Source organism: Diabrotica virgifera, chromosome 8, assembly GCF_917563875.1.
Source record: "Diabrotica virgifera virgifera chromosome 8, PGI_DIABVI_V3a".
NCBI lineage: Eukaryota > Metazoa > Arthropoda > Insecta > Coleoptera > Chrysomelidae > Diabrotica > Diabrotica virgifera.
In genome coordinates, this window is record NC_065450.1 from 105723548 (window position 1) to 105747804 (window position 24257).

Sequence of the window (24257 nt, forward strand, 5' to 3'; positions counted from 1 at the left end):
AAAAATCACCAAAAGGAGTGCAAAATGAGGTCCAGACAAAAATCGATTTCCTTGTACCCCCAACATTGTTACATCGAGGTGTCACTATATACACGTGAATACAAGGTGAGATCCAAAATCGGATCTCGCCTTGCAAAACGGATCTCATCTTGTATAGCTTATGATACAAACGGATCTCGCCTTGATATGAAGACATATATATATATATATATATATATAAAATAGATGAAATAGAGAATGTGGAAAAATCCCCTTACGAACAATTCACACATCCACCATTTCGGGCTGGGAAAAAATATATATATATTGTTGTATATATATATATATATATATATATATATATATATATATATATATATATATATATATATATATATATATATATTGTATATATATATATATATATACAACCAAAAGAGGATAACGGGTACTAGTAAATATTCTTAGAAGGAAGAGATAACACTGGGAGATACCCTTTTTATTACTGAGGAAGCAAAATAAAACTCGGGTGCTTCGTAGGATGTGCCTTTTTATTAATGGTCTAAGCTTTCATGTCAATAGTAAAGACCACAGAGTTCTTTATAATGATGCATTCATCTTAGATGCATCTGATAAAGATTTCCAGCGAAAAATACTTGAGATGTGTTACATTTACAACGCCAAAAATTCCATCAATCACAAAAAGGATGTGGATAATTTAAGCACCATCTATACGTTCCTGCTTAAACAAAATATTTCGGGAATCAAAAAATTGCCGGCCATATATGTGAGTGATATAGTTTAGATTTTTAACTATTGTAATATAGTTCAAAAACACAAAATCTAACATAAAAATACCATATCTTCATTATAATTAAAAAATGTTGTTATCTGCATTTTTGTTGGCCGTATCAGCGCTGTTTTAATAATAATTTTAAGTTTTTATTTACCTGTTTTGAAATTTTTAATCTTTTAAATCTAATGTTATTTATTTGTTTGTAATATTTACGTTTAATTGTTTGTAACATTGTACTATTTATCGTTTTCATAATATGTATTTTAAATTATTCCGCTATTTCATAGAACTAGTGTCATTACACCGTTGGTAATTGCTAATTAATTATATCGTTTTAAATAACCATGTATTTCGAATAAAATTGTTGGTTAGGTGTTGTTTGTATATACTTAGATCTATTATGAATTTTAAAAATATGTTGTGTATATACATGTACATTGTTACTAGTTTCTTTGTCTTCCACCCAAATCCCTGAGTATTTTGCTATTATTTGGGTGAGTTTTGTTATAATTTATAGTAAGTTCCATCAGTCATTGTTTGTTCTATATTTTTTAGTTACTCTGATGAAGTCTATAAGCATAGACGAAAGCTTAGACCATTAATAAAAAGGCACATCCTACGAAGCACCCGAGTTTTATTTTGCTTCCTCAGTAATAAAAAGGGTATCTCCCAGTGTTATCTCTTCCTTCTAAGTATATATATATATATATATATATATATATATATATATATATATATATAATATCGTGTTACCTTTGAGTATAGTCGGCCTATAGTCGCAGTCACTGCGATCCCTCTATAGTGCTAACAATATTTTATAAAAATTAAAAATATTTCAATTCTTATCATTGACCCTATTGGTCCTTCAATAAATTGTTCATCTATATTAAAAATTTTTGTAAGATATTTCAAATAATGTCATGTCAAGTCTAAATGTCATTTTATCTTTTATTGATTTTGAAGTTGTGCTAAATTAATTAACTTTTATTTTACTAAATTACTACTTTATTTTACGTTTTTCCATTGAAACATTTACATGACCATGTTAAGTTTGATTCTCATTTTAGTTACACCATATTTGAAATATCCTCAATAAGTTTGTAAGTACAAAATTTTATACATGTTTTCATATTATCTTACACGGATTAAAGAAATTTAAAAGAGTACACTTTTTCATTTGCTGCATAACCCAATAACCAAATTTATATATTATATATATATAATACCAAACTTCTTTATATATATATATATATATATTGATACATGTATCCATGTGACTTCCAAAGTAGATTCTCGTAATACGTTGTTACTTCATATATACCGTTATGACTTCCGATTTCGGAAGTCACAACGTTTTGCCTATATTTTTACGAATTTGGCTACTAGATGGTATCAGAAGGCTTATATTAAAAATTTCGCTGGAAGTCATATCGTATCTAACATACTCATAAGATCAGATTTTAGTTCGACGGTATATCACCAGCGCTAGTGTCGCTCCCGTGCTACTATACAGGTTATGTACACAACGCGTAGCGTCTTCCGTATACCACACCGCTCGGTGTGACTTCCGTTTTTTGGCAACCCTGTGTAACGGTTTCCAGACATTTATCTGTTGTAGATTCGCGGTCCTAATCGTACTTAGTGTTTTGTGTGCCTTTTGTTTTTAAACATGAATAATAGCAGATCTGCTTTACTTTTAAAGTTAGCCTTAAATGAAGGTACAATAAGTGATTATATATCTCTATAATTATATATTTTCTGTACTTATTTCAATCTGTAATATTTACTTACCTATTTACTTATATAAATTCATTTTTCTCGTGTTTTTGTTTACTTCCTTTTTTACAATGAACTTCTAATTTAATCTACACTCACCGGCACGAAAAACGGGCACCCTAAAAAATGGGTAATTTTTGATGTCTCGTATCTCCCAAACCTTTGGTCCGATTTAAGTAATGTTTTTAATATGTTATAGCCTTATTATTTAACAATATAGCTATGATAACATTGTTGATAGACAGGTAAATTTTCATTGTATACCGGGTGTACCAATCAAACTGGGTTTTTTTCTCAATTTTCACAACACCCTGTGGAATATTCTAGCCTTTATAAAATATTTAAATTAAAGCCTAACTATAGCTCCAGGTTTTATTAACATTCTGTTTTTTTATTCATTCGCTTACGTTGGATAATAAAAAAGTTAAGGACTTTAACAACTAGCCATGTTCTTTATCGATACAGGTGTTTCTAAATATAAGTGCGACAAATTTTAAGGGGTAATTTCTGCATGAAAAAATAATGATCGTTTGGCAAAATAATTTTATATTTGCAAGCATTTGCGGACATAGCTTTATCAAGTAAACGATCATTATTTTTTCATGCAGAATTACCCCTTAAAGTTTGTCGCACTTATTTAGAAACACCATGTATTGATAAAGAACATGTTTAATTGTTAAAGTCCCTAACTTTTTTATTATCCAACATAAGCGAATGAATAACAAACAGAACATTAAGAAAACCTGGGGCTATAGTTGGGTTTTAATTTCAATATTGTATAAAGGGTAGAATATTCCACAGAGTGTTGTGAAAATTGAAAAAAAAAACCAGTTTGATTGGTACGCCCAGTATACAATGATAATTTACCTGTCTAGAAACAATATTATTACAGCGATATAGTTAAAGAATAAGGCTATAACATATTAAAGAAATACTTAAATCGGAGAATAGGTTTAGGAGATACGAGCCATCAAAAATGACCCATTTTTTGGGGTGCCCGTTTTTCGTGCCGGTGAATGTATCTATTAAATAATCTAAATTATTTTTAAAAATCTTATTAAAAGCTTAAATACAAGAAATGTAGGTAAATGTTCTCATTTAACGAAATTTCCGAAAATTGTGTATTTTTTTGACCCAAGTAGGCTGAAAAATCGATTTTATAGTTATTGTTATTTCGAAAGTAATAAAACGTGTAAAAATTACACAAAAATTGAATGTACAATTACAATTGAATGGAATTAAATACACGATAAAATGAATCAAGAGCGATAAAAAGTTTAAAGTAATAAATTCTAGTAATAATATAAAATACAGTAAACTCTCTCTTAAGGGGGTAGGCGCAAAATCTCTGTCCAATGCTATTTAAATACATTTATTTTTTTCGAATCCTGAGAAAACTAATAAATATTTTTTAAAACATACACCCAGAATGAAAGATAACATTATTACGGGGGACCGAAAGTCCCTTAGAATAAAAAAAAGTTTCTTTTGAATGAAATATTCGAAATTAAAAATCACACTAACTTTTCTCTTGTTTTTTCATCCCATTATCTTTATTAAAATAAACATATATTAGGTATATAAGTTATTAAAATAAACATTATATAAGTTTTCAGGGACTTTCTGCCCTCGGTAATAATGTAAGCTTCCATTCTGCGTTTAAATTTTTCAAAAATACTTATTAGTTTTCTCAGAATTCGAAAAAAATTAATGCATTTAATTAGCACTGGACTAAGATTTTGCGCCTATCCCCAACGAGCACCTCCTCTATACGGACGGTATTTAAAACAAAATTCATTTGCCGATATATTGAGCCTGTACTCTTCCGGACAATCCCTTAAAATGATGTGTACCTAAATGAAAAAAAAAAAATACATAGATATTTTTTCCAAATATTTTAGAATACAAAACTACAATATTTATATTTTATTATTTCAAATTAACACAGAGATGACAACGATTGATATTTGATAACTCTTTACCTTATCAGCAGTAGGTAATAAAAATCTGGTTCTAGTGTGGGATCCGTCATTAAAATATTTTGTGTGTCGGTCATTAAAAGAAATGTGACACCATAACGCGTTGCTCTAATAATACTTTAACATTGATATTATGTTGTGACTAAAAATGTTAACGGAATGTCTGCTTGGCAAAAGAAAACATCGGCACAATATCAATTTTCTTCTTTGATATGTTACCTATGTGTATGCCAAATTTCATGTCAATCTTAAGTGGTTTTGCAATATTTTACCGTCAGCGAACGGACTAATATGAGAGAATCCGATATAAGGCCGATCTGCATCGATCTATTTAATGGATAACAATAATTATTGGATATGTAATTTAGTATGTTAACAATTATAAAAAACAAGGGGTGCATGATCTAATTTTCTTCTGACTATATTCAATTAATAATTAATAAATGACTTTTATCTACTCTATGTCATATTATAATATATAAATTTTTAGTTTGTGAAAACTGTCATTATAGATAGCAGTGCTTTAAAGTAAGCATGAAGTAACAATGTATTTTAAATGGGATTTACTTTTTCTCACTGTTTTTGACACACTTTCATATAATTAAATATTCTTTCTTAACTTTCGCGTTTCATGGTGATGACATCTTCTTTTTCTTCAAGTGCCATCTCCGCGAAGGAGGTCGGCAATCATCATAGCTATTCGGACCTTGGAGACGGCTGCTCTGAAAAGTTCGTTTGATGTACATCCGTACCATTCTCTCAGGTTGCGCAACCACGATATTCTGCGTCTCCCTATGCTTCTTTTTCCTTGAATCTTTCCCTGCATAATGAGTTGGAGCAAGTTGTATCTCTCTCCACGTGTAATATGTCCGAGATATTCCAATTTTCTGGTTTTAATTGTATTTAAGACTTCCATTTCTTTATTCACCTTTCTCAGAACCTCTTTGTTTGTGACGTGTTCTGTCCATGATATTTTTAGAATTCTTCTATATACCCACATCTCGAATGATTCCAGTTTTTTCATTGATGCCGCATTCAAGGTCCAAGCTTCCATTCCGTAAAACAGAGTCGAGAAAACGTTGCACCTAGCCAACCTTATTCTTAGCTCTAACCTTAGATCTCTTGTGCAGAGCACAAGAGAGGTGATGACATAATGAGCAATAAATTACAAAAAAAAAAATTTGACAGTTTTGTGGTTTGAAAGAAATTAGAATTTTTATATGTCACAGTTCTAAGAATTGTAGAATAGAAATGAATTCCAGTGACGAAGAGTTACAGTATTTTTATTTGTTTATCGTAGATAAAATATTGTATGAAATTGTGCGTGAAGTACTTTTTGCGAACTTACGCGATGTATAGCACTCACTCCGTTTCATAAATAACTATTTTCATATATTAAAAAAAATGTTTCGACCCGGGTAGATATTATTCCAGATTTTCAGATTTGGGCACAGAGTTGGATTGTTGGGGCATATATGGAGAGCAGGTAGCGCAACAACTATAAACTCAATTTTACAATGGAGACCCGGAGTTAGAAGGAGACGCGGAGGAACTAGAATAAATGGTTACAGGAATTAAAGGAAGATTTATATAGGGCAGGAATTAGAGACTAGCAGAAAAACAAAAGAGGATAGAAAGAAATGGAGAAGCATAGTCAATAGTATCGAGTAGCAGATTGGGAAAAATCTGCTCGAAAAAGATGGATCTAGATAGCTTTTTAGCGGGTAATCCCCACCTGGAGGGTTTAGCCATTTAATTTTTTATTACATATTATTATTGGTACATCAAAAATTAAAAGGACGGTGCCTGTAATAAAATCTAAAATATTAAAATTTTCTATAAGTTCAAATTTATTTATTAACATTTTTGATATAATTTTCATAAATAAATGACTTACTATTAACACTTTTTTAATTAATTCCAATAAATCCATTTTACAGCAATAATAATATATTAGTATTTTTGTTAAAATAAATATCAATCATATTATCATAAATAACACAGGTTTACAAAAAAAACTAAATTTCGGACAATTTGACGAAACCATATGACAAGGGGGTTTTTGGAGTGGCTGATCACAAATCCGGGGTCTGCTCACCTCTATCGCGTCAGGTAAAGGTCATTTCAAGGTCAAATCAAGATAAATCGACAGTCGCTCTGAAAAAGTATATTAGGGGGTTCTTGGGGTCGCTGAAGATGAATCCGGAGTCCGCTGACCTCTATCTCGTCTAGTTCAACGTCATTTTAAGGTCAAATCAACATAAATTGACACAATTGCTCTGAAAGTATAGGGAGTTTTGGGGTCGCTGATCATGAAAACTGCGGTCCGTTGAGCTCTACTACGTCATGTAAAGGTCATTTCAAGTTCAAATCAGGAGGAGTTAACAAAATTGATTTGACCTTGAAATGGCCTTTACCTGACGTGGTTGAGCTCAATGGGCCCCAGTTTTGTGATCAGGGACCCCAAAAACACCCTAATATACTTTTTCACAGCGATTGTGTTGATTTATCTTGATTTTACCTCGAAATGACCTTCAGCTAGACGTGATAGAGGTCAGCGGATCCTGGATTCGTTATAAGCGACCCCAAAACCCTCCTAATATACTTTTTCAGAGCGACTGTCGATTTATCTTGATTTGTCCTTGAAATAACCTTTACCTGACGTGATAGAGGTTAGCGAACCCCGGATTCGTAACCAGCGCCCCCAAAAACCCCCCTAGTCATATGGTTTCGTCAAATAGTCCGAAATGTATTTTTCTGTAAACCTGTATAATCAAAAGAATATCAATATTTTAATTTAAATAGACAACTTTAAAACACAGACAACTGTATTCACAGTAAAAGTTTCAAAAGATCACACATTACGCTCAAAATAGGAGGTAAATCTAGCAGACGAGTCGTTGTGACTTCCAAAATATGACAACACCGCTGGAAGTGACAACGCGCTTTGAACTACCCTATATATGGAAGCCATAACGTATGCTGTACGCTTCGGTATATACGTATATATATACAAAATTTATTTTGGTAAATCCTTTTCCCTCAATAGGTAGACCCATTTTATAAGCCCCCCTTTTACCAAATACACAATTTTTAAAAAATAATTCCTAGTAGAAAAGGTGGAAGTCGGACAGCCTCTTCTGTATACCGGAAGTCACAACTTAACGTGCATCAATATATATATATATATATATATATATATATATATTTATGCACAGATATCAAAGTGAGGTCCTGACATTACGCGCACTTAGTGAGGACCGGTAGAAAACGTAGATATAATCGTTTCAACTCTTCATAGTGACCTTGACAAGTAAATAGCAATTAAAAAATGACGAGTATACACAAAAAAAATTACGTATGTGTGCCCCGTATGGTTCAAGTATATTGCCACCCAAGTGAGGCCATTATACGCAGCTATTAAAGTGAGACTGTATATACTTTTTCGTTATGCGCACAAAATGAGGACAACTTTACGTGTATATTTCCTTACAGCTCATCAAGTGAGGACCATACAGTGTTGTCGATAAATATGAGATTAATCGTTTCTACTGCCTTTTTCTGTATAACACAGTAAGAATTATTATTGTTTCGATGTTTCAGTCACTTGTAGTTATAATAAGGATGTGGACTCTTTGTTCTTGCTCGTACTGTTTGTTAATTTTATAACATTTTAGTACCTCAGCATTAAATCACGGTAGCCTTATCGGAGACTAGCGTTAATAAAGAAATAGTTTTATATTTTTTAATAATTTACGTTAAAGATGGATAGGAAAGCAAGAATTTTGAAAATAGCGTTAGTTGAGAACAATAATAATCAAAATGGAGGATACAGTGATAGTTCAGTTATGTGAAATTTATATTGAACTTAATATATAAATATAAAAGCTGGACTTTTGATCTAAGGGGAACACAATTTTTACGGTACATACATATCTGTCATTTGTCAACCCCCTCCCTTCCATTTCCCCCACCCCTTATTTTTAAATAGGGAAGAGGGGCGTGTGCTAGCTCATTTAAAAGGATATTCAATTCTCTATCCAGTATTATTAACATTGACATAATTATCTATCTATCTATCAATCGGTTTTAAAACGTCTTGCGACGTTGTCCGATGCCTAATTTCCATGACACTCTATCATAATTATCATAATTATCATAATTAAAATACACATAATTATCTATACAGAGTGTATTTTAGTATAGGTACTGTTGCCCCTGTCGATTTTCATTTTGAAATGACAATTTTCCAACCTTAATTTTAGTATACAAGATGATTTACTTAATTTAATTAAACTTAATGTACCTTTTTTACTGACTTAATTTTACAGTTATTCCACTAGATGGCAAATACAGTGAATATGTGCATATGTTTTATTTCGAATAATCATTTTAAAATAGTTTTAGTTTTCTATTTTCTCTGAAAATTGTTGCAAGCTTCTTGTTCTTATACTTAAAATCATGTCACTACAAATTTATACGAGACTGCATATTAAGAGTATAGAAAGTATTATAATATATGACATACATGCTTTTTTCCATTTATTGAAGATATTTCACCTTATCCTGAAACAATGCAATGTGACCAAGTGTCCTCAACTAAAAAAATATATCCCACTATTTTGATATTAAATGTATAGTTTGTACTATAAACCGTATTGAAATAGATTGCAACATGTGTGTGTGTGGTTGGGATATTGACTGCGAAACCTAAGGCTTCATTCGCCTCATATTTACCTTTGATTCTTATAACAATAAATAAAATTGATTAACATTTTATATCAATATTATTAGTGTTTTTAAACAATATCAGTATGATCTATCAGTATGATAAAGTCAAGATAAACAATACTATAACAGAAAGCTTTGAGGTCAAACAAGGACTGCGACAGGGTGATCCATTATCGTCTATAATGTTTAGCATATTACTAGAAAAGGTTATACAGGAAGCAAACATTAATAGAACAGGTCTGATCTACCACAAAAAACATCAGTGCTTGGCATTCGCAGACGATTTGGTAATCTTGGCTAGGAGCAAAATAGAACTTATAGAAACACTCATGAAACTCGAGGAGAGGGCAGCAACCAAAGGATTGTATATAAATGGAGCAAAAACAAAGTATATGGAATGGACAAATAAGCAATTCGTTCGGGGGCAATACATAACAATGACAACAGCGAAGGGAACACAGTATAAATTCGAAGAAGTTGAGAGATTTGAGTACTTAGGAACTGTCTTCACAAGAGATCCTAACTGTGAAGAAAAAATACAAAAGAGAATTATGTCGGGCAACCGCGCTATATTTGCTTTTAATGGGTTGTTAAGAAGTAAACATATATCACGAAGAGTAAAACTAAGAACTTACAAGACCGTAATAAGGCCGATAAAACATCAAGAGTTGTTATTAGTTTGGGAGAGGAAAATACTGCGCAAAATCTTCGGTGGGAAAAACTTAAATGGACAATGGGTAAGAAGAATAAATAAGGAACTAACTGATCTCTATCAAGATCCTAACATACTAGCAGTAATTAAGGCGCAAAGACTTAGATGGTTGGGCCATGTGCAGAGGATGATTCCATCTAGAATTCCCAGAATGGTACTATCTAGTGCATTGGCAGGGAAAAGACGAAGAGGAAGACCGAGGTCACGATGGAGTAATGGAGTTAGAGAAGATATGAGAAGAATTAACTTAAGGAACTGGGAAACAAAAGCGACTGACAAAAGGGAGTGGAAAAGAATAGTACATCAAGCCATGGGCCTACTAGGCTCGTAGTGCTTACATATTATAATATCAGTTTTCTAATATTATCCAGTTCCATATCCAGTTCCGAATCCAGTGGTTATATTTCTTCCGTATTGTTTAGTTTCGCTTCCAGTGATTGTATTTTTTTTTCTTGTTTTTTTTTTAAATATTTATTTATTATTTTATTACTACATTTTTTTATTGTGCTCATAATAGATTGCAACATTGTCTACAGACATGAATGCAGTAACAATAAATAAAAAAATCGGAGATCCACACCCCGGATTTGAAATCGAAACCTCTGCTTTACGAATCCGAGATCCGAGGTCCACCCACTAGGTCACTAGGCTATCGCTCTTAGACAATATTTTTTCCTGAAACGGGGAACTTTTAAAGCCGGGTCTAGACTATGTAACAAAACATGCTAATAACAAAGTTGTACAACAAATTTGTTGTACAATTTTGTTATGTAACTTGTTATAATATAGCATGAGTATCCAGACTATATAACAAAAAACAAAACAACAACATGCGCATAAATTTTGCAGCATTTTAGATGGATAGCTGGTAGGTTAGGTAGTATATAAAATTGCGTCATATAAGTATGGAGGATCTCTTCATAGCAACAGCAGCTTGTGTAATATTGTGGAGGCGACACCGGCGTGTTAAATTAATATTTTGGATGTGTCCTTCATTAGCAGCTCGAGCAAAATATAGGTAGTGGTACAGCTCTTTTAGCTGATCTGGAAAGAGATAACATAGACCCATCGACAGGAGACATTAAATGTGATGGCAGTTTTAAAAACTTCTTAAGAATAGAAAGTTCTGATTTTGAATTTCTTATAAATGAAATCGGCCATAAAATAGGCAGGAAAGACATTTCGAGATGCAATTCCAGTAAGAGAAAGATTAACAGTTATATTATTAGCAAAGTATATTTTTTAACCTTTTTACTCATTGTTTCAGAGAGGAAGTATAACATTTCTGTAAAATTTAATTCCTCAGTATTATCGTCTTCACCTGTTCATGATTGAGTGTCACTGTCTGTTTGAATTGGTGTAGCTGGAGAAGTAGCGGATGTAGGTGTAGTAGACGGAATAGAAAGGCTCAGATATATTGTATGATTGAGTGCCTGTTTGAGTAGCTGATGAAGCAGTCTGCATCTGTGTAGCGAATGAAGTGAATGTTACAGGTTTTATGTCTGAACACTCTGCTCTGTAGAGAATAGTATTTATGTCAAATTTAGAGTTGATTTGCAGCGATTTGCTGTTAAGGTTCCGCGTACTGCTTTTCTTTTGTTGGCTTGAGTTATAGGCGTACGTGCATTAGTTTTAACTACAGTTTCTGTATCTATTTTCACTTCTATTTCAGTCTATTCATCGTGTTTTTTATTTGTTTTTTAAATCAATAAATGTAGCTCATCCCATAGCAGTCCCATAATACTCGTTACTTACGAAATAGCTCAATTAAATGAGTAGTCAGTTCTTTCGACAATTTCATCGCGTAAATAACCCTACGTGAACAGAGCAAAGAAAAATCTAGCACAATCACTCCAGAATGAACAAGGCGATATGACTCCAACGGTTGCTGCTCGCGTAGGTACTATGCCAGAGAAGTGTTTCAATAACATGTTTTTCCACAACCACTATTCAAAGTGCACTTTTCTGCACGGTTTTATGTTAGCAAACTTGATATTTTCTCACAGTATAAGATATTTGACATTAGTGTGCAGAAAAGTGACGTTTCTGTGCCGCAAAGTGACGTTTCTGTGCCGCAAAGTTCTTTTCTGCACAGTTGACTACCTCATTCTGAGTAACGTTATATTCTGTTTACATCCGTGGACTACCGCATTCTGAGTAACGTTATATTCTGTTTACATCCGTGGTTAAACATTAGACAAATATATAACCTATAAGACAATTATTATATTTAACTATAGCATAGAAACTAAATTATGGATGTTACAACTGTTTTATTTTACAATTTTATTCTTATTAAACATTTTATAATTATCAAATAACCAATAAGGATTTAGCAACCTGTGCAAGAGACGTCGAATGAAGTAGGTTTTGTGTAAATCCGTGACTTCATAAATATAATGTCAATAATGTGTAATAATTGTTTAAATTTAAACAAATTAAGGCAGTGCATTAATTTTTTAACTGATTTCTGTGCAATTTATTTAGGTATAAGGAATTTAAATTGATTAGTAGGTATTAATTAAATACAGTTTAAAATTTATCACATAGGTACCTATTATAATTAATCGTCGTTTGGCAATTGTGATTTTTATTTTTAGGAAAAACTGTGCTTGTAGAAAAAGTATAGTGTGAAACACGTGCAGAAAGATAATTTCTCACTCGTTTGAATTGCGGCACTCGCTTGCGCTCGTACCGCAACTTTTCAAACTCGTGAGAAATTAGTATCTTTCTGCACTTGTTGCACAATATACTATTTTAGGTGTAGATCAGTCGCGGTGCGGTTTTATAACTTTCTTTGATGTTTACCGACATCTGTTGGATAACATAAAACATGCTATATAACCAGAAAAATGTTATACAACACTGTGTTTTAAAACTTGTTTATTTAAAATTTTGTAACAAGTTACAAAACTTTGTTATTTAACATGTTTTGTTACATAGTCTGGACCCGGCTTAACGGTAACTTCTTATAGGTAATACACTACAATTTCTGAATATTTTTTCTGAAATCTATCGAATGGTACCAAACACGACCCCCACGGAGGTGGGGGGGGGGGTTACTTTAAAATCTTAAATAGGAACTCCTTTTTTTATTTCAGATTTGGATTCTTTGCGTAAAAATAAGCAACTTTTATTCGAAACGTTTTTTCTAATTACGGATAGGTGGCGCTATAATCGGAGAAAACGGGTGTTGGAAATGGAAAATTAAATTAAAATATGGAAGGTCCCCACTAAAATGGAAAATTTTACTTAACTTTTTTGGTTTTAGAACCTAATAATCACAACCCAATAGGTCCTCAAAGCGCTCGAGTGACTGCACATTTAGCATACTTTGCTCCCCTACTATATATGTATTATAAATAATATGCGAAGTAATTATTAACCCAAACAACCATAATTCAACTTTTATTTATGTACTAATAAAGAACTGGACGAAAGTGTCACATCAGCTTTTATGAAACACATGAATATTTCCATAAAAAGGTAAGTGATCTGCTTGAAATCGATATTCCCAAAATCATCTAAAAATTGTTTATACTTGAGTACTTTGAGACTTGTATGAAATGTGAATACCGAAATACGATTAGGAATCTCCATTATGTAATTTTTAAATAATACATAATTCTTAGGAAATGAAAGGTATTATACAAACGTGTTAAAAAATACTACCTACTGAAATTTTTTGATGGCAATAAATGATGAATTGGTTTATCGAATTTATTTTTAAGGTGATACAGTAGCGATCAACAGGTAGCCAAAACGCGTTCCAAGATTGAGGCTGTAATTTTGAATATTTTTTCGAGATATTTGGCACACGTATTTGTAATATAATAAAGAATGGCGGTACAGAGCCCAATTTGAAAAATATATTAATATGTGGAAATTACTCTGTAAATAAATACAATATTAAAAAAACGAGTCTGTACCGCCATTAAGAAGAACAAAAAAATACACTTTCTTCAAATAAACTTTTTTATCAGATGCCTAGATTTTGTGTCATTTTGGAATTACTAATGAAATAAAAAATTTTAGTAGTTCCAAAATGACACAAAATCTAGGCATCGGATAAAAAAGTTTATTTGAAGAAAATGTATTTTTTTGTTCTTCTTAGTGGCGGCACAGGCTCGTTTTTTTAATATTGTATTTAATTACAGAGTAATTTCCACATATTAATATATTTTTTAAATTGGGCTCTGTACCGCCATTCTTTATTATATTACGAATACGTGTGCCACATATCTCGAAAAAATATTCAAAATTACAGCCGCAATCTTGGAACGCGTTTTCGCTACCTGTTGATCGCTACTGTTTCCTCTTAAGTAAAATATGTCATTTGGATATTTTTTTAAACTCGATAGATCCTAGGGACATGTCGGTAGATCGGTAGGATCATCACTTTTGGGAGTTTTGGGAATATCCCAATTGACAACGCAATATACACCGACGCCGTCTACAACGAGCGACGAATCAGAGATGCCAGATTGGGGTACTTTCGCCCATTTTTAGGGTAATTTGAAAGCACATGGGAAAATTTTTATAGGTTGAATTGGTTGGGGAATTTTTCGGGAGGAAAATTGAGCAAACTGAATTGCAATATAAATGTATGTAACATATAACGTTATATTAACTTTATAACCTATCGAGTATTTGCTTCTGATTAAAAAAACCGAAAAATGGTTTTTGGAACAACCGCTTTTTTTGACCAGTTATAACCGTCAGGTTAAACCGTAAGTAAAAAACCGGTATAACCGAAAACCGGTTTTTTGTTCAACAACCGCCATCCCTACCTTGGTTGTTACAAATACAGTTCGCTGGAATAAGTTTTACCCCCCTTATTAACTTATTTATTTTTAGCACATAAGAAAAACGCTCGGATAGGTCGATTTTTAAAATAATCATAGTATATTATAGCGTCAATGTTTCGAACTTTACGCGATCCCTCTTCTTCAGGTGACAGGCACAACTTTGATTTTTTTAAATAGGAAAGTAAGTACATCATGTGACACCTCATTTAAAGGCTTTTTTCTACAACCGTGTTAAAAATGCAATTTTTAGAACTCCATACGTGCGTTAAAAATGCTACTTTAAGGCAGGGCCGGTTTTAGGGTTCTGAGCGCCCCTGGCAAAATAAAATTTGGCGCCCCTTCATATAAGAATATACAAATTTACTGCAAATATAAAAAAATAGGAAAAAATCAAAATTTTACCATAAAGAACTATGTAAAAATATATTTATTTAAAAAATAGTGGTTTTAGGGTTCTGAGCGCCCCTGGCAAAATAAAATTTGGCGCCCCTTCATATAAGAATATACAAATTTACTGCAAATATAAAAAAATAGGAAAAAATCAAAATTTTACCATAAAGAACTATGTAAAAATATATTTATTTAAAAAATAGTAGGATAGTTATTACTTATAACTTATCCAACATAGGGCATAGCATAGCGAGCACATTTTAAGTTCAAGCGACGAAGAAGCGAGGTAAAAGATAAATGCACATTATCAACAACCAGTAAAAAATGTGTATAAATAACTATTTAGATGGAAAATAAGCCACAATTAAATTGAAAAAAATAATTTTATTATCGTTTCGACGCCCAAATCGGGTGTCGTCAAAATACAAAATACTACTAAATTAAACAAAAATGTTGTTGCTTAGCAAAAAATTCGTCTAATAATTTATTTAATCTGACTCATTTATATCATTTAATGTGTATAAATCTTCTACAAGACCAATGTTGATTGTGTGCAAGATATAGCTGCATCCCCAATAACTAAATTGAGGGAGTGGCATCCACTTAGCATAAAATAGCATGCGGATATTCTTTGCAAACGCGAGCTTGTACATCTTTATTTTTTCTCTTCCTTTTAGAGCCGTTGTGATATCCTTGGCCTTACAATCATCTATGCAAATTCAAATAAAATCATTCATTATTTTTTTTTATTATCTCATGAGCTTTTTATTATCTCTATGACTCGATACCTATAGAACCAAGCTATGGTTTTAGGTATCGAGTTACTAGGACAAACAATATGCTGCATACTAAAATTAAACCCGGTACTGTGGGATAAGAACATCAGTATAAAAACAAAAAGAAGAATATAATATAACACCATGACAAAAAGTATTCTGAATAATGGGTGTGAAAATTGAATAAAAAATACGAAAACCAAATGCAAAATAAGAGCAACAGAGATCGAATACCTAAGTAGAAGCTGTAGAAGGGATAGAATAAATAACATAGAGATTAAGAAAATAATGGTAATGAATTCAAGGGATAATAGACAACATAGGACAAAAGAGATTAACCTGGTACGGATATGGCAGAAGAGCAGACCAAAATCGTTGATAAACAGAATAACAGATTGGAGCCCGATAGGAAGAAGGAAGAGAGACAGACCCCAAAAATCTTTTAGAGATAAAATGGACGAAGCAATATTAGAAAAGAAACCTGCAGGACTGGAAAAACAGAAAGAACTGAAAATAACGGTCAAGTGAAATAATACAGGAAAAACTATGGAAATCCAGGGTGGTCAAGAAAAAACAGGATGTTTCTAAATAAATGCGACAAACTTTAACAGTTAATTCTATATGAAAAAATAATGACAGTTTGCTCTATAAGCGTATGTCAGCAAATACTTCGTTTCCGAGATATGGGGTGTTGACCAGTGGCGGATCCAGCATCATTAAGAGGGGGGGCCGATTGCCTAAATTTCTATATACAGTAAAACCTGTGTTACCGGTCACCTGCTAAAATCGGCCACCTACACTAGCGGCCAGTTTAAAAATTCCCCAAACCAATTATACGTAGACTACAAAAACTGGAAATACCGGTCACCTTTCTATATCGGCCAATGGTTCTTTCAATTTTAGTGGCCGTTACTGACAGGTTTTACTGTAATAACAATAATAATAATTTGGCTTTAAGAATACGAAGACAATGGAGAATGCAAAATACCCTAACAATACCGATTTTATGTCTACTACTGGAGTCATTCCGAAGAACCTCCTCGAAAACATAAAAAAGCTGAGTCTCTAAATGAATACCTTTATAAGACCATGCAGAAAGCTGTACATATTACTCTCGACTCGACTGCCAGATGTGTATGAAAATTGTTGGGAGATACTCCAGCCAGCATACCACGTCACCTAGGTCTCGATAACACGGAAAAAGTCACACCAGAGCTCAATCTTTTTGTTACCGCAGGTATTGGGATAAGTAAATTTTCCTCTTAGAGGGAGTGTGAACAGTATGGCTAAATCTGGATAATAATAATTATAATTTATAATATAAATAATCATGTAGGCGTAAAAATGTAGATAATACAAAAGTATATTTAAAATTTTTTAATTTTTCATACAAAAATGAAATCATTTCATTTTATCTAAGTACTTAATTTGTAATAACATATTGATGAATAAAAAATTGAATCAAAAAATATGAAAAAAAAATTTTAAGAAACGCTTTTCATTAGTTACGATTGACCAAAATTGAAAGTATGTATTATAAAAAAATCAACTAAAAACCAAAAAATAATAAAAAAAAAATGAAAAAATCTTACACATTCGTCAAAGAAAAGCATGGTGCGTCTTGATCGAATAAACGGTTTTCGCCCCACGCTTTTCACGAATGTGTTAGATTTTTCAATTTGTTTTATTTTTTGGTTTTTAGTTGATTTTTTTATAATACTTTTAATTTTGGCCACTCGTAACTAAAAAAAACCGTTTCTTAAAAAATGTTTTTTTTATATTTTTTTTATGTGTTAAAGACATAGGTGTTAAAGAGATAAAGAGACAGAAGCAGAAGAACTTAAAATTACAAATTGGAAAAATAAAGCAGCAAGGAGGAAAGAATGGAAAAGAATAGTAAACCAAGCCATGGGCCTTCTAGGCCTGGAGCTCTGGAGAGCTAAACTATATGTATATACAGGGTGTCAAAAAAAGCGGAACGGTCGAATATTTCGCGAAATGAACATCGGATCGAAGAACTGAAAAATACCTTTTCAGTAATTTTTAAAAATCTATCGAATGACACCAAATACGACCCCCTACTCCACCCCCTGGAGGTGGGGTATAGGCTCAATTTAAAATCGTAAATGGAAAACCCCAGTTTTTATTGAAGATTTGAACTTCTTACGTAAAAGTAAGCAACTTTTATTCGTGACATATCTTCAAATTCTGGATAGATGGCGCTATAATATATAGAATATAGAAATAGAATAATAAAGAAATAGTCTTTCTCGAGCAATACACTTCCAGATAAAAAACTAAACATCACGTGTTTAATATTTTTCAAAAACCTACCGAATGGCATCCTGTCGTGTTTGGTGGTATTCGATAGGATTTTGAAAAATATTAAACTTGTGTATTTTGATTTTTCATTTGAGAGTGTTTTTAGAGAGATTAAACCATTTCTATAAATTACCTATGGTATCACGATTAATGGTTTTCCGATTATAGCGCCATCTATCCAGAATTCGAAAAATGTCTCGAATAAAAGTTGCTTACTTTTACGTAAGGAATCCAAATCTGCAATTAAAACTGAGGGTCTCCATTTAATATTTTAAAGTTACCCCCATCCCACTTTCAGGGGGTCGAGTGGGGGGTCGTGTTGGGTATCATTTGATAGATTTTTAAAAATTATTGAACACATATTTTTCATTTTTTCGATTCGATGTTCATTTCGCGAAATATTCAACGGTTCCGCTACTTTTGGGTTGGGACACCATATACATAATACATAAAGTTGATGAAAGAAAAATAAATATAATATGTAGTGAATTATCATTAAAATTAAAAAAAAAACCTACAAAATGAGACTTTATAAGTTAACAACTTACAGTAGTTTCGGAAATGTAATAATGAATTAAACGAATGTAATTCTCAAAAAATCAAAATAACTACTTTTCTTTTTTCAATGCAAACAAATTCAAGTCGAAATAGTTTTAATGTTATTTCGTAATGGGAAAGTACATCATGTCACACCTCATTTAAAAGCGTTTGAAATACTGATTACAAAAATGTATAATACCTACATGCGCAAAATTTTGGTCAAATGCTTTTTAAACATATTCATTTTCTTCGAATCCTGAGAAAGCTAATACGAGAATTTTTGAAAAATTTAAACGCAGAATAAAATACCTATTAAACTATTACCGAGGGCCGAAAGTCCATTAGAATAAACAAAAGGTTTCTTGTGAATGATATAGGTATTTGAAATTAAAAATCATACTCAATTTTCTCTTCTTTTTCACCCCTGTAACTTATTAAAATAAACATTATAGAAGTTTTCAGGGACTTTCGTCCCTCGGTAATAATGTAATCTTGCATTTTGTGTTTAAATTTTAAAAAAATACTTATTAGTTTTCTCAGGATTATAAAAAAATGAATGCATTTAAAAAGAATTGGACCGAGATTTTGCACAAGCATTACCTATACATTTTTGTAATCACTATCTCAAAAGCTTTTAAATGAGGTGTCACATGATGTACTTTCCCATATGAAGTTTAAAATTTAATTCATTACCATAATTTTATATGTGGATGATTGCATCCCGCGACATAAATGACTATCTATCGTACTCGTGCATAAATACTCACGTCTGTCAAACGTGATATAGAATAAACTTATATAATATATAAGACATACATTTCATGCATATATACCTAAGACATACCTTTTTCCATAAAACTCTCGAAAGTAGAATTGGTATTTACTGCATCATCGTTGATTTGTATCGGACACACTGAAAAATCGCATGACTTGTTTTGAATGCTCTCAGAACTTAAATTTGCTCCAAGATCAGTAGGTGTCAGTCATAGTATGATCTATCTGATAAGATATACCTTGTACATATTTATTATCTTTATTACTATTAATATTATCACTATCACCCAAATTACGTTGATTTTTAACAAAATAATCAGCTATATTGCGACATTTGAATTTTTACTTTTCAAGTTCTCGGTAGAAGCTTATTTTCGTTTATTTGACATTTTATAACTCTTCGTAAATCACAAACTATATTAATATAAAAAAGAAGAATAAACTCAAAATAATATTAATCACTGTAACAATTTACAAACTAAGATCTGTACGAATCAGTATGTTACTTGCATCAGAGATGTTACTTACTTACATCGATACACAAAATACACTAAAATGACTAATAGACTAATAATTAATAAGCAAAGGGTGTTTTTTTCGTGGTCAGCAATCGGCGTTTGAACATAATACATTTATATTTTCGGCAAATTAATATAGTTTTGCTGAGCGCGCTATTTTCGAGAGATTTTCGAAGAATCCGTTATCTGCAACCGATTTTATAATTATACGAGAGTGGACATGCTTAGGTATGCGTTCACAGTATATATAAGTACATTACATATTTGTTTAAATATGCTTATTGTAATCATTTTTAATTCTTAACGTAGGTATACCTAAGAATTATAAATTACTCATTTCAAAAAAATATATTTATATGTAATTCATATAATATTGTAATTTTAAAACATGTATAGTTATCCATTTGAAAAATAAATGAATGTTTTTGTAATCTTTATACAGTAAAACCTGTCAGTAACGGCCACTAAAAATGAAAGAACCATTGGCCGATATGGAAAGGTGGCCGGTATTGCCAGTTTTTGTAGTCTACTTATACTTGGTTTGGGGATTTTTTAAACTGGCCGTTAGTAAAGGTGGCCGATTTTGGCAGGTGGCCGGAAACACAGGGTTTACTGTATTATAATTTAAAAAAAATAAATCACTTGGGTTGAGAGGGGGGGCCGATCGCCCCCATCGCCCCCCCCTGGATCCGCCACTGGTGTTGACATTTTTCTTACAAACTGACGATTTCTTTATTGTTCTAAAACCGGTTCAGATATGCAAATGAAATTTGATGTGTTTTAAGAGGTAATTATTGCGCATCTTTTGACATAAAATTAATAATTTTATATATACTGTTGAAATGGTGTGAATTTTTTTAAACAAAAACATAGTATGCCACTGAGATATTTCAAATAACAAATCATTTTGGAATTACTCGTTCAATTTATGATATATACAAAAATCTATTATTCCTTTTTTTCATACGTCGTTCGTGCCGTTTTTATGCAAAAAGTGAAACATCTTAACGCGTACAAAGTATTCGAAATAAATTTCTATATATTCATATTATGAAAAAGAACTTGTCAATTCTAATTCATATAGATATACCTGGTTTGTTTTTTTTTCAAATTACACACCCACGGACACATGACAATGTTGATAAAGCAAAGTTTACAGAACAGGAAGACAAAACTATTTAACCATTGAGGCTATAATGACAAGCAGCAGTATAATAATATCACTGACTATTCATAAATTTGTTGATACTTCGTAAATCTGATCTTCGTGTATTTTAAGTATGTATGTATAACATTGTAATACCATAAAAGTGATAGGTATTACCTGACAAATGACCTTTAAAAGCCATAACAATTTTTAGGTTGCATTATTTTTATTAGAGAATTTTTGTGAGCTAGAAATAGTTTTCTTATTGTTACAATTATTTAATATTAATTGTCTTAGGAGTAATATTAGCCCAAAGATAATCTATAAAGTCCAAAAAAATAGTGAATGTAAAAAATATTATATTTTTTTTTGTTTAGCTAATGCCTCGGCAACTAATGGCCATTGGCATGGTAGGTACGGTAATTTTGAACAGTTAGGTACCTAGTTTCATGTGTAAGTAGTGTGTGTGTTGAGTAAGTGGCTTGTTACTTTGCAATGTCGACGTCATTGTCTTTGCAAAGAGACGCTAATTGTATCCGAACGTCTGCGGTCCCTCCGGTGAGAACCGATCCCACGAGGACAGAAACTATTCATTTATTAATTTATAATAAATGAAAAATTTCCGACCCTGGTGAGATTCGAACCCACAACCTTTCGGATTTTTTCGATCCAAAGGCAGGCGCTCTTACCACTGAGCCACGGATAGGGGCAAATATTATATTTATATATCAGCGTCTCTCAAAATTTGGCGCCCCCAAATTCTGGCGCCCCGGGCGGTCGCCCGGCTCGCCCGCCCCTTTATCCGGCGCTGCTTTAAGGCACTAGTGCTTTAAAATTTTTATGGCACTGCAATTCGTATTGATCGTATAGGCAATTTTGATGTAATATCAAAAAAATATAAAAATGGAATGTCAGTCAAGTTCAAGTAAAAGTTTTTGTAGATATTGTCCTGTAATTACGTTTGTAGAAAAAATATTGCATGATATGCGTGTTAAAAAGTGCATTTTTAAGGCACTCATGTGAATTGCAGAACTCGCTGTCGCTCATTCTGCAAACTTTCACATGCGTGCCTTAAACGTGTACTTTTAATACTTATATCATAAATAACTATTGAAATACTGATTACAAAAATTTATAGTATTTTAAGCCTTTCTGAGAGCATATGCCCAAAAATTTCGCTCGAATTATTTTTAAATGCGTTCATTTTTTTCGAATACTGAGAAAACCTTAAGTATTTTTAAAACATTTAAACGCAGAAAGAAATATTACTGTATTATCCATGGTCGAAAGTCCTTGAGAACTTCTATAATATTTATTTTAATAAGTCACTGGAGTGAAAAAAAATAGTCTGATTTTTAATTTTAAATATATATTACAAAAGAAACTTTGTGTTCATTATAAGGGACTTTCTGCCCTCGGGAATAATGTAGTCTTCTATTTTGCGTTTAAATTTTTTAAAAATACCTATTAGTTATCTCAGGATTCGAAAAAAATAAATGCGTTTAAAAAGAACTCGACCGAAATTTTGCGCCTACGCTCTCAAAAAGGATTAAAGTATTAAACATTTTTGTACTGTTTGAATTTATGCGACGATTGACGATCCACTGTTTTAAAGATTGGTTGAACAGATGTTGCCAGTTGTATGGTCCTCACTATGTGTATCGTAAGTTATTCAACAGGGCATAGAATATACATGGTTAGAAAATATACGCCAAAGTCAGCGCCTCTATGCGGAAAATCTCTGAACTAAAAATTGATGTGGACCATACAAAGTGAGGTCCCACTTTTTTTTGTAAAAAAACAGTGTTTGCTATCAGTACATGTCTACGAAAAAGTCTTACATTGATTGACTAAGTGAGGTCCGTATACTGGACCTCACTTTGTACAGGACCTCACTTCAACCGCAGTTTCTTTTGATATGTGGCTCACTTCATACGCTGGGAGTAATATATATATATATATATATATATATATATATATATATATATATATATATATATATATATATATATATATATGCAAAAAGAATAAAGCTTCTAGCAAAGCTTGCTATTGCTTTTATGAATTAAAACGCCATAATACATGGCATTGGAGCACAAATTCGTCAAAACTTCCGTGATTCAACTGGTACCAATAGACTGATATATCGATATTTCAAGGTCTCCCTCTCATCAGTCAGTCGAGCTGGTACTACAAATTAAATCACGGAAGTTTCTCTGAACGTCTCCAAAAATTTCGCCACTCTAGTGGCAGCTTACAGATGCGCCATCTCTTTTGATGGCAGGGAACGAAGACGATTTAATAATACCGTCTCCTATCCTCTGAGCTATCGGAATGTGCAAAAAGAATAAAGCTTCTAGCAAAGCTTGCTATTGCTTTTATGAATTAAAACGCCATAATACATGGCATTGGAGCACAAATTCGTCAAAACTTCCGTGATTCAACTGGTACCAATAGACTGATATATCGATATTTCAAGGTCTCCCTCTCATCAGTCAGTCGAGCTGGTACTACAAATTAAATCACGGAAGTTTCTCTGAACGTCTCCAAAAATTTCGCCACTCTAGTGGCAGCTTACAGAGGCGCCATCTCTTTTGATGGCAGGGAACGAAGACGATTTAATAATACCGTCTCCTATCCTCTGAGCTATCGGAATGTGCAAAAAGAATAAAGCTTCTAGCAAAGCTTGCTATTGCTTTTATGAATTAAAACGCCATAATACATGGCATTGGAGCACAAATTCGTCAAAACTTCCGTGATTCAACTGGTACCAATAGACTGATATATCGATATTTCAAGGTCTCCCTCTCATCAGTCAGTCGAGCTGGTACTACAAATTAAATCACGGAAGTTTCTCTGAACGTCTCCAAAAATTTCGCCACTCTAGTGGCAGCTTACAGAGGCGCCATCTCTTTTGATGGCAGGGAACGAAGACGATTTAATAATACCGTCTCCTATCCTCTGAGCTATCGGAATGTGCAAAAAGAATAAAGCTTCTAGCAAAGCTTG

General features: G+C 32.3%; 1 protein-coding gene and 1 long non-coding RNA gene across 4 annotated transcripts in view; one reads left to right on the forward strand and one right to left on the reverse strand.

Annotated features, from left to right (window-relative positions):
• LOC114344933 (uncharacterized) overlaps nt 1-24257 on the reverse strand; it is a 1261996-nt gene that overhangs the window by 175181 nt on the left and 1062558 nt on the right. The gene's annotated exons all lie outside the window — the stretch shown is intronic.
• Nucleotides 1115-1398, forward strand: LOC126889677 (uncharacterized). The gene is made up of 2 exons (XR_007700134.1): nt 1115-1269; nt 1331-1398. It is a non-coding gene; the product is annotated as an uncharacterized LOC126889677 (long non-coding RNA).